The 12377-nt window shown below is 41.6% G+C and overlaps 1 long non-coding RNA gene across 17 annotated transcripts in view; it reads left to right on the top strand.

Moving 5' to 3' along the window:
- LOC128114605 (uncharacterized) overlaps nucleotides 1-12377 on the top strand; it is a 287065-nt gene that overhangs the window by 51349 nt on the left and 223339 nt on the right. For all 17 annotated transcript variants that reach the window (XR_008219822.1, XR_008219827.1, XR_008219828.1 and 14 more), the window contains exon 3: nucleotides 12154-12218. This is a non-coding gene — a long non-coding RNA (uncharacterized LOC128114605). The remainder of the gene's footprint in view (nucleotides 1-12153; nucleotides 12219-12377) is intronic.

Below are 12377 nucleotides of genomic sequence, written 5' to 3'. Positions count from 1 at the left end.
GAAGATATCCAAGATACTTTCACTATTCTCTGCTCACGGGACATGGAGGTCCAGTGCTCTTCCATAGATCTTGCTCAGACTCCAGGTTTGCAGCTTAGTAGCTGGGTAATGAGCAAATTGCTGCCTTTCTCTGAACCTCAAATGCTGGTGTTTCCCTAAGCACTAAATTGAGGCTAACAGCATAACCTTCGTAGGCTATAGTATTAAATGTGATACAATCTACTTTCATGCTATATGTAAAGCATGGCATGTTTCATATTTCCAGAACTATTAGATTCTGTGTTTTCTTAAACCATGTGGCCCATTAATTGATCTCCTTTTTACAGTAAGAGGAAAAAAAAACCCTGAAGCTTGGTATTCTATGCATTCTGTCTACTGAAGAGGAGTGTGGCCATCATTAAATCTATTGCTATCAAGTAAAAGCACACTATATTTAGGATGTGTGAAACAAACCCTTCCTGAGCATCACAAGGCTACTAGCCAATGTAAGACATAAATCATCAGACACATGTAAATCTTATCCAGACCTATTGTCAAATGATAAGAATTCACCTCTGTTTCCCAAAACTAGGACCCATGGAACTCTATATAGTCCGCAGACATATTTTTATGTGAGGTAGGTCTCTCTGTGGTGAAAGGTATGAGAATCCTTCAAAAATGTAATGGTTTAAATCTGAAATGACCTCGTCAACTCATGTTTTGGGTGCTTGTCCCTGGCTCATGGTTATTTGAAGACTGTGAAGCGATTTAGGAGGGTCTCAGCTGAAAGAAGCAGGTAGCTAGCTGGTGTAGGGACTTTCCAGGTCATCCTGCCTCTGGGTATCGGCTGCTTTCTTTGCTTCCTGGCCTGTCACTGTGTGGACACCCCCTGCTCCCTGCCCTCAGTACCAGGTCTGGAGCTGCTGTGTTTCTTCTGGAATGACAAACTCAAACCATAGGAAGCATGATCTAGAATATATGTTTCCTCTACTAAACTGTCCATTGTTCTGTTGCGGCGACACAGAAATCTGATAGAAACGTATGACAGATTATTTGGGCAGCAACATAAATCTGAGAACTACCATGGCACTTCATTGCCAAATTTTACATTTGGAGGTTGGATCGCACTCCTGTGACGTCAGCTTAAGGAAATTGAAACCAGAAGACTATCTATAACTTGAAATGGAAAAAGAACAGTAAAGTGAGTTTTCTCCCTTTCTATTCTTCTCACACAGAGAAGGATAACAGTTGGGATGCTCACCTCACAACTATTATAATGGGTCTTACAGTCATATTAAAGGAAAGAAAATGGATTTTTTTTATTAACTTTGTAATTTCTGTTGGTATGTAATTTGTAAGTGTAGTTTGGTCTCATTACTATATAAATATCATAATGATTTAGATCACATATTCAATGGCCTTTGTAAACTTAAACCCTTGAATGTCATAGTTACTAAAAAAATTCTTTATGACTTTCCACTTAGATAAATATGACTCCTGAAAATAGTTTTATTTTTTCCACTCTATTCTAAATGCCTTTATTACTTTTTCTTGCCATATTACATTGGCCAGGACATACAGTGCAATACTGAATAAGAACGTTATACTTCATTTTGAGGTGACATAACTTTTGATCTTTATGCAAGTCTGACTTTCCTTGCTTGTACGCCCTGAGTCAGAATTATTGGCATCCAGATTACAGAGCATTCGATCTTTTGATTATACAACATTGCACAGGTCAAGAGACCTTCTTTAAAACAGTAAAGGTGCAGCAGGGAGTCTATGACAACGGGATCTACTCCCCTTCTCTCACAGTGCATCACCCAGGAAGGAGCTGCAGGCCTGAAGGAGAAATGGAAGAGCCTGTTAAGGTGTTACCTAGAAATGATGGTTACTAAAGATACTATACCATCTCTGAGAATCCACAGTGCAATCTTAATGACCACTGCATAGTGCTGTGTCCAAAATGTGTACAAACATATGGACCCAAGATCCAAGGAATAAAATAGGAGTGGCCCTGTTTATCAGGTTGACATTGCTCTCATTGACCCTCTCTGGGAAATTTGGCTTGCTGTTCCCACAACTCTGGGTTCTGTGAGTGGAATAGCAAGAGTCTCATTGATTTCCTTCCTCCAAATCTAATTCTGTGATGAGAGGAAATCCATTATGGAAATGTCGCTATTACTACAATGGGGAGAAGCACTGTAAAAAGATGTTCTGGAATACTGTCTCTCAATTTGGGGTATAATACTTGAAAATATTTATTTTTATTTATGTGTTTGGATGTTTTGTCTGCAATTATGTGTGAACCACATATGTTTCAGGTGCCTACAGTTGCCAGAAGAGGGCATAAGATCCACTGGAACTGGATTTACAGGTGGTTGTGAGCCTCCATATGGGTGCTGGAAACTTAACCTAGGTCCTTTGCAAGAGCTGCAAGCACTCTTGATTGCTGAGACATATCTCCAGCTCCTAATACAATACAATACTACAATAAATCACAGTTTTCATAACAAGATGCTCCTGAGCACGATGAGTAGATCTAGGAGACATGAAACTTTTATCTGCATATACTGGGGAAGGAAGGTAGGAAGAAAGAATAGCACAAAGGTTACCTGACTTGGAGCAAGGATGATTTGGAGCACTAAGCTCATAAAAAAAAGTTAAATTCTTTACTAATTTATTAAAGAAATAGTGATAAATGCATGGAGGGAAGCAGAAGTGAATAGGGTAACAGCTTGTCTTCAGCACTAGCTACTCTTTTTTTTGTTTTTAAAAATATATTTCCCTATCTTTATTTGTAATAATGTTTTAATTAGCATACATTCATTGCATGTGGTACTGCAGTTTATAAGAATGTTTTCATACGATTGCATAACGTACTTTGAGTACATTCCTCTCATACCTCCCTGTCCTTCCCATCCTTACCCCTGGCCCTTCTAGTAGTCCCTGGTGTCCCCTAAACAGCTTGGCTTCTACTTTCCTATCATATAGTTAGACATGATTCTATGTATCTATATATAATCCAGGAGCCACAAAGGAGAGAAAACATCATGTTTGTCTTTCTGAGACTGTCTTCATATGATTCTCTTCAGTAGCACCCATTTCTGTATAAACACCATAACTTCTTTCTTTTGTGAATATGATTGAGTATTCTTTTCTAGTAGTTGTATTTATATGTTCTGATTTTTCTCTGCAAAGGCCACAAGTAGCTTTTAAAGTGCGAAGTTAATTTTAGTAACAATGATGATTACAAATGTAATCCTTGCTCTTTTAAATTATTGTCCATTCAGTAAATCAAAATCCTTGTCTATAGCTGAAAACGGAGCACATAACCCTTACCCCTGCAGTTGTGGTTCTAATGGCAGGCTGTTTTCAGTTTTAGAGCACACTTGGTAATACCTGGTGACAGTTTAGTTTGCTGTAACTTGAGATGGGGATGGTACCACTGACATGTTTTTGATAAAGGTCAGAAATACTGAGAAATGCACTGCACTGCACAGTGAAAAGTCTCCAACAACAAAGATAGTTCAGTGTTAGTAATGAAGTGAGAAACACCGAGTGGAAGACTCCTAGATGGTGAGATACAGGATTGCAGATTCAGGGTAGTCAGGCAATGCTTTTAGTAAGTAAACATGTCATTATTCACTCTGGTTAAAGGCAAGTCGTGGAAGCTAGTTAGGGTGGCCTATCCTGTAATCCCAGTACACAGGAGGCCAAGACAGGAAGTTTGCTTTGAGTTTGAGGTCAGCCTAGTTTACCTAGTGACTTTGTAGACTTGTCTGGACCATAGTATCAAGACCTTCCTCAAACAAAAATCTATAGTTAACCATACCTTGAACATACTCCTTTACAATAAAACTGTGTATGGAAAGCTGGGCGGTGGTGGCACTCGGGAGGCAGAGGCAGGCGGATGTCTATGAGTTCGAGGCCAGCCTGGGCTACAGAGTGAGAGCCAGGACAGGCTCCAAAGCTACACAGCAAAACCCTGTCTCAAAAAACCAATAATAATAATAATAATAATAATAATAATAACAACAACTGTATGGACATGTGTGTATGTTTATTACAGAGAAAGAAGAGCTTTAATAAAAGAAACAGCTAGATAAAAAGAATATAAAATTGGCTACTTTCATTAGGTGGTTCAGACGCAAGTAAACCATTGAGTTGAACGTAACCCCTCCAGAGCCCACTTACTGCTCTTAAACCAAAGCTCACTGTTCCAAGTCAGAGAAGATAACCAGGGCTGCTCCACATTTCATAAGGGCGATTCCTCAGTCTGCCTGACTCAAAATCTAGGAAGAGTTCAGTCATTATCTTTATTAATTTATTGATAAATCATTATTGAGGAAACAAGAACATGTTTACACATATCACTGTTTAACTGAATAGACTGATTGTATAATATGCCGTTTTGAATAACAACAACGTTATAAAATGTTTCCTAGAGATTCACATTCCCTTCCCACAGCCCTATCATTCCCTTCATAGTTGATAGCAAAAGAAGCCTTCCTGTCCTGCTCATCTCTACTTTACAGTGAAAATGTTGCTCAAATCCAAAGTACCTCCAAGTATTAGTTCCATCAACTGAGGGTCATAGAGTAAAATGAAAAGGCATCTATAAAGCATTGGCAGCGTTAAATACATAGATGTTAAATAATAAAAAAATTAAAACAACAATGTTCATGCTCATGGAGTGATGCCTCTCACAACCCTATACACACACTCAAAAGTTTAAGCTTGCATGATACTTACATATCTTGTTTGAAATCCTAGAATTAAGGTTCAAATTCAGGACTTCTTTTTTTGGATGGGTTATTTTTGTTATTTCAAAAAATAATTGTTATTAATTATTTGGGAATTTAATGTGATTATTTTGATCATATTCACTTTCCCAACTCCTTCCCCTTACTCCTCCCAATCCCATCCTCTCTACTCCCTTCAACTTCATGTCATCCTTTATTTTTTTGATAGCCACCAAGTCCAATTCTGTACTGCACATATACTCCAGGGTGTAGGAGTATTCACTGAAAGTAGGGCCACCCCACCAAAAGCCACACCCTTAGAGAAAACTCACTCTCCATCCATTCCCCTCCCCCCCCAAAAAATCAGCTGTCCGTAGCTCCTCAGTCACGGGTGAAAACTCATGAACTAATCTACTCCATGAACTCCATGCTAGAATGCTGGCTGCCTTGATCTTGTGTAGGCAGCCACAGCTACCTACAGCGTTGTACAGCGTCAAGTGCGGTCAAGTCCAGAAGACACTGTTTTGTTCCCACGCTCAGGGTTTCTAAGACGACATTTTCCACTCTCAACTTCTTCTTTTCCCATGAAGAAATTTTGCATGACCCACAGGTATATAAGTATATGAAATAGTTCCACAAGTAAAAATGTATTGATGATAAATAATAAACATTTCATTTAAAAATAATTCTTTTGCAGTCACTTCCAGAAACAATGAAAATATGGCAGTATTGTTTGAGAAAATAACTTGTTGTAACATCCTGTTATCTATTGGGTGCTGTGGGATGTCTTTCTGTATGCTGTGAATATGTGCTGCTCTGACTGGTTGATAAATAAAGCTGCATTGGCCTATGGCAAGGCAGCTTAGAGGCAGGCGGGAAATCCAAGCAGATATATGAAGAGAAGAAAGGAGAGGGGAGAGAGATGCCAGCCTGCTGCCCAAGGAGCAACATGCCAGCAGACCTGTAAAGCCATGGAAAATGTGGCGATACATAGATTTACAGAAATATGTTAAGTTATGAGAGCCAGCTAGTATGAAGCCTGCCATAGGCCATACAATTGGTAATTAATATAAACCTCTGAATGATTATTTTATAAGCAGCTGCAGGACTGCAGGGCCAGGCAGGACCTCGGGGCCTGGCCAGACTGGAGAAACCTTCTGGCTACCATTGGGTTTATTGTTTCAATCTTACTCCAACTCTAAAAATAGCCATCATTGACCCTGTTTACAGATGAGGAATATTTAAAGAAAGTGCAGTTTGCTCTGGTCACACCCCTGTTGGTTATGTGATATGGATTCAATCCCAGGTTTCTCTGACTTGTAGGCAAACTGCTTCTTAGCAACAGTGTGGATGGAAAGTAGCTCTATCTACTTAAGCTTTCTTATCTTTTATCTACTTAAGCTTTCGCATGAGTAGCCCAGAGGAGTTTGTTTGTGTCTTTTCAACTTGGGCCAAAGAGGTGTTGGCTTTCCTTAAGAATTCAAAAGGATTGGCTGATTTAACAAATCTTCTTTAATTATGCCAAAATTTCATTTGCTTCACTTTTAAACTTGGAGTATTGATTTTTGCCTAAATTTTATCTCCCCACTGCTGGTGATTGCTTCCTAAATGCTGGTGTAATTTTACATTAATCCAAAGAAAGATGAGAATCATTCAAAAGCTATAGACTATAGCCTGAATATAAACTCTAAGGAGGTTTATTTAAATGCCATGGCCCAACCTTCAAGAGTCTGACCCTGCCCTCTCTCTCTCTCTCTCCATATTTCCCCACCTCTCTGGTTTTCATTTTTCTTCACCAGAAGACCATAGCTTTTGAAGTGAGCTGTGGTAACAATGCAACTGCTGCAATAAACACCTGGAATATACAACAAAATTGCATGGTGCTAAAGAACATTCAAGACCATAGTTAAACAGAGTCCAGCATCAAACTAAGCTAAGCATATTAGCCAGAAATTGCCCTGGGTTCAGTCCCTAGCAGAGGGAGGAAGGGAGGGAGGGAAACAGACAGACAGACACATACACACACACATACACACACACACACACACAGAGAGAGAGAGAGAGAGAGAGAGAGAGAGAGAGAGAGAGAGAGAGAGAGAGAGAGAGAGAAAGTATTGCTTTTTCACTCTCCTCTCTAGTCACGAGAATCCTTCCCCTATCTGCTGTTGCTGGCAGCTAGTCAAGACCATCCGTCCTTGCTGTTCATTCTCTATTATATCTGAAGTCTGCTTGAATAGTCATAGTTCTGGGCCCAGCTTTGTAATTAGACGAAGTGATGAAAATAACTTCTACTTGAGTCCAATTTTCTTGGCATAAAAATAACTCTTTGAGCTTTCTGATGTAATAAATTATAGAAAACTCGAGGTAGGACTAGGTCTAAAAACGGAGTCTGGCTTGAGCCAGATGCTTCTAAGGGACACCAGGACCATCTTCTACATCATTCTATCAATGTGGACACTGGGCCATTGGTTCTGCAAATTTGAAGGATTTTAGCTGATGACCAGTGAGACATCAAATCTTCTTACACACTAACTCATGTGCAGCAGTCACCCTGGGCCCCAAATAGCTTGTCTACAGAACAGGGTGTGGGGATCAAATCTCAAAGCTTCCTCAGCCTGCTGTTTATTTCTTCTCACCTTACGTATCATATTCACATTTACAGCACCCCGGCTAACAGTGGACCTTGGAATTTGAGTCCTTTGCTTTTATTTTATTTAAGGTTTGTTTATTTAAAGTCTTTTTTTCATTTTACATACTGCCCACTGCTCCCCCTCCCTCCCCTTTTCCCACTCCCCTCCACCTCCCCCCATCCCACCCCCACCCACTCCTCTGGGGGTAAGGCCTCCCTTGGGTATTCCACACAGGCTGGCATACCAAGTTGGGGCAGGCCCAAGCCCCTCCCCACTGCATCAAGACTGAGTAAGGCATCCCACCATAGGGAATGGGCTCTAAAAAAGCCAGTTCATGTACTCGGGATGAATCCTGATCCAATTGCCAGGGGACTCACTAACAGATCAAGCCACACATCTGTCATCCCCATTCAAGGGGCCTAGTGCAGAGTCCGTAGGCTCCCACTAGCTTGGGTCAGCTGTCTCTGTGGTTTTTCCCATCATGATCTTGTCCCCCCTTGCTCTTATAGTCCCTCCTCCCTCTCTTCAACTGAACACCAGGAGCTTGGTCAAGTGCTTAGCTGTGGGTCTCTGCATCTGCTTCTATCAGTTGCTGGATGTAGGTTCTATGATGACAATTAGGGTAGTCACCAATCTGAATACAGTAGAAGGCTAGTTCAGGCACCCTCTCCACCATTGCTAGGAGTCTTAGCTGAGGACATCCTTGTGGGTTCCTGAGGATTTCCCTAGCACCAGATTTCTCCTTAACCCCCTAATGGCTCATTCCATCAAGATATTTCTTTCACTGTTCTCCCTCTCAGTCCCTCCCAGAACTCAGCCATCTCAAACCCTCGTGTTCCCCTTCCCTCTATGCCCCCTTCCCAGTTTACCCAGGAGATCTTAACCCTTTCCCCTTCCTGGGGTGATCCGTGCATGTCCCTCTCAGGGTCCTCCTCTTTACCTAGATTCTCTGGGGTTGTGGGTTGTAGCCAGTTTATCCTTTGCTTTGCATCTAATATTCACTTATGAGTGAGTACACACAGTGTTTGTTTTTCTGGGTCTGGGTTGATTTTTTTTTGTAGTTCCATCCATTTGCCCATAGCACAGACACTAAGAGCAACAATTAATAAATGGGACCTCCTGAAACTGAGATGCTTCTATAAGGCAAAGCTTCTGATATGGTCAATAAGACAAAATGGTAGCCTACAGAATGGGAAAAGATTTTTACCAACCCCACATCTGACAGAGGGCTGATCTCCAAAATATATAAAGAACTCAAAAAACTAGACATCAAAATATCAAATAATCCAATTAAAAAATGTGGTGCAGATCTAAATAGAGAATTCTCAACAGAAGAATCTCAAATGGCTGAAAGACATTTAAGGAAGTGTTCAACATCCTTAGCCATCAGGGAGATGCAAATCAAAATGATTCTGAGATACCATCTTACACCTGTCAGAATGGCTAAGATCAAAAACACTGATGACAGTCTATGTTGGAGAGGCTATGGAGCAAGGGGAGCACTCCACCACTGCTGGTGGGAGTGCAACCTGGTACAGCCACTCTGGAAATCAATATGGTGGTTTCTCAGAAAATTGGGAATCAACCTACCTCAAGACCCAGCAATACCACTCTTGGGCATATACTCAAAAGATGTCCTTTGCATTTAAAAGTCTCATTTTCTTTATTAGTTCTTTGAGTGTTTTATACAACTTATTTTGATAATATTTATTTCCTCTCCCCCAACTCTTCCCAGATCTACCCACCTTCTATACCCACCCATCTCTGTGTCCTTTTTTAGAAAATCATTTACGATTAAATTATACTGTCTGAATATTCTTGGATGTGTGGTCTTCCACTGGAGATTGGTCATCTTACCAGGGGGTGTACTCTTAGAGGAAACTGTCTCTCCCTCTCCCAGCATCTAACATTGCCAATAGCTTCATAGCTAGGGGTAAGACCATGTGCTCAACTCCCCTCTTCATTCTGGGACTTGATCTGGCTTGGGCTTGCACAGATTATGTGCATGCTATTACAACTGCTGACACCAAATGGGTTAGTCTTTGTTTTGCTGTAATAAACAAGCAAAATAAATAAAGAATAACTTTTCCTAAAAGTGTAAAAAAAAAAGAGTCTCACATTTTCTAAAAGTATGTCAAGAGAGACAATTCTTTTTCCTTCGGCTTACCAGAGACATTATTTGTTACTAAAATTAGTATCTGAACTTACACTATGAAACACTATAACTTGATGTAACTCACAAATTGAAATCAGGATGACAGCCTGAAATTCCTAGTAGGTCAATTAAGTCTTCTAAACAAATGGAGCTGGATGGGATCTTGGTAAATGAGGCAGGTGTGCCAGAGAGTCCACACTGGACTATCTGATGCCATTCACATACACACAAACTGGCACAAAACTGCAAAACATGAAGGAGTATCAAAACTCTCAAGGGCTGGAATACCATCCCTAAAAGTCCCTGGGAAGAGGGAAGTGACCTAGACAGGCAGGATGCTTTTAATCCCTAACCCCCCCCTCTGTGTAGCAGAGACACAAGGGCTCCTGGGCTGGCCCTCATTAGGGAAGTGCAAAGAACTGGGACAGCCCCTTGCTGAAGCACAAAGGCCCTTTGCCTCTTTTGTTGGCTCAGAGGCTTCAAAGGGCTTCAGAGTTTCAAAGGTTCAAACAGTGCATTTCCAACCAGGCTAGGATGGAGCAGTGCCCAGGGTACTGAGTAGGAAAAAAAAAAAGTGTCTCTACCCACTCAGTAACCCCAAGCTGGTGTGATCCCCCTGTGAAGGTTAGAACACAATGTTTTATGATTTAAGCCATCAGAGGAACAGTAGAGAGCTGGGTGATGAAATTCCACTTTATCCTTCACTCTCAAATCACTATTTATTACTTGGCAACCTCTGAAAGAGTATAAACAACTATTCTTAAAGACTTACCGAAACCCACTCTCAAGCATCACACATTCAGGGCAGGCAGCATCCTTTGAAATCTAAAAAAGAGCCAGGCCATCTTAGCTGGTAGTTAAAGGAGGCAGTGATAGACAGATACATAAAAGCCAAGTTAAGTGAAAATAAAAGAGAAATGAACCATCAGGAGGGGGCATGGTAACTCAGAAGCAAAGTCACAGAAGGACTGGGGAGAGTGAGCACCAGTGTTTGTTCCCCTCAGCTGGTAGCCAAGTGACAGGGAAGACGTAGATACTGAGAACCCACTCAGGTTGGCTGCATTATAGCAGAGACAGATAAACGTCATTCCCCCTTTGATGTCAGGCAGATAGCAATCACTTAAAAAGGACAATTTCAAAGAGGCAGCTTGGGGTCAGATGTAATTCACTTACATCCCTGCTCTGTCCCCATTACCCAGCCCTCACTCAATACATCAAGATTCCCAAGTCATTTTATTAATTATGTTTATTAATTATATTCCACAAACATTTGCTGTCTCTTTCACCTATGGCTAAGCCATTTGTAAGACGTTGGAAAGATGGCTGGAACGCACTCCGGTAGGTAGCCATCGACTGGATCATTCAAGTCTTATAGCAGGAGCAACACATGGCCAGCTGTAAAGAGCTTGGCCTTCAGTCCTAGACAGAGCTGGATTTGAGCCCTTTTCGAGACCCCTCATGCCAGTCAGCTCTCTGATGTTATGACAAAATACCTACTAACTTAGCTCTGTTTATGGCAGTCTAGTCTTCTCCACATCTCCAGACTTTTACAGATTCTTCCCATGGAGTAATTCCGGGGTCCTCTGAGCCTTACTATCAGGCCCAGCAATAGTGGTGACTCCATTGCTTGGTACAGTTCTCTGCGTTAGTTAGCTTCCTGTTGCTGTGCTAAAACATTCGAGAGAAAGAACTTGAAAAGGAGAAAATCTTTTCGGGAGGCTTGTGGCTTGAGAGGTTTCGGTCTGTGAATGGCTGACTCGATTGCTTTTGGCCGTGTGTCCTGGCAGAGAACACATTACTCATGATAGAGCAAAGCTGCTGAATTCCTGACAGCTTCGAGAAAGACAGACAGACAGACAGAGTCGGAGACAGAGACAAATAACAGCAAGGGAGACCACAGAGAAGCGGAGACAGAGATGGAGAGACAGAGAGAGACAGAAACATGCCCAACACAATTACAAGTAATAGGAGGTTATTCTGCTCCCCATTCTAGGGATGTTGAGGCCCCCAGGGTATTTCCAGCACCGGGCAAGGGCCTTCATACCTGTTCAGTGTACTGGGTCATATCTGTGCAGTGTGCTGGGTCATACCTGCACAGTATGCTGGGTCATACCTGTGCAGTGTGCTGGGTCATACCTGTGCAGTGTGCTGGGTCATACCTGCACAGTATGCTGGGTCATACCTGTGCAGTGTGCAGGGTCATACCTGTGCAGTGTGCAGGGTCATACCTGTGTATATGCTGGATCATATCTGTGCAGGGTCATACCTGTGTATATCTGCTGGGTCATATCTGTGCAGGGTCATACCTGTGTATATCTGCTGGGTCATATCTGTGCAGTGTGCTGGGTCATACCTGCACAATGTCAAATGTGAGACAGAGACACAGAGAGCTTTTATAACAAAGCCATTCCCACAGTGAGCCCTTGTGACCTAGGTACCTCTAAAATCACATTTTCCAATAATATGACAGGGCAATCAGATTTCAACATAGGCTTTGAAAAGGAGCGTCAAACCATAGCAGACGTCTTATTTAGAAAGCATTCAGGAAGTCCGTAACTCCTGGCTGCAGCAGGAATAACAAACATATGCCTAGTGGTGGGTAATGGTGGAATCTGCATTAACATTTACCTTCTGTGTGCTCTAGGTCGTTTCTCCCATTATTCACCCATAAGAGAACACAGCAAGCATGAAGATGTCGGCTGTTAGCTGGTGAGTACAGATCCTATAAGTACAGATTCCCTAGGATGAAGAAACCTCAGACCCAGAGACACACACAGAAGGTTAAAGTGGTTTCTAGCTAATGGAACATGATAGCAAATAGCAAAACTAAGAATAGCCAGGACTGTTTCCTAACATGGGGAGCTAAAT

Source organism: Peromyscus californicus, unplaced genomic scaffold, assembly GCF_007827085.1.
Source record: "Peromyscus californicus insignis strain IS unplaced genomic scaffold, ASM782708v3 Scaffold_19__1_contigs__length_69161282, whole genome shotgun sequence".
Taxonomy (NCBI): domain Eukaryota; kingdom Metazoa; phylum Chordata; class Mammalia; order Rodentia; family Cricetidae; genus Peromyscus; species Peromyscus californicus.
The sequence above is the reverse complement of the archived record's forward strand: the minus strand, read 5'-3'. Positions and strand labels throughout refer to the sequence as shown.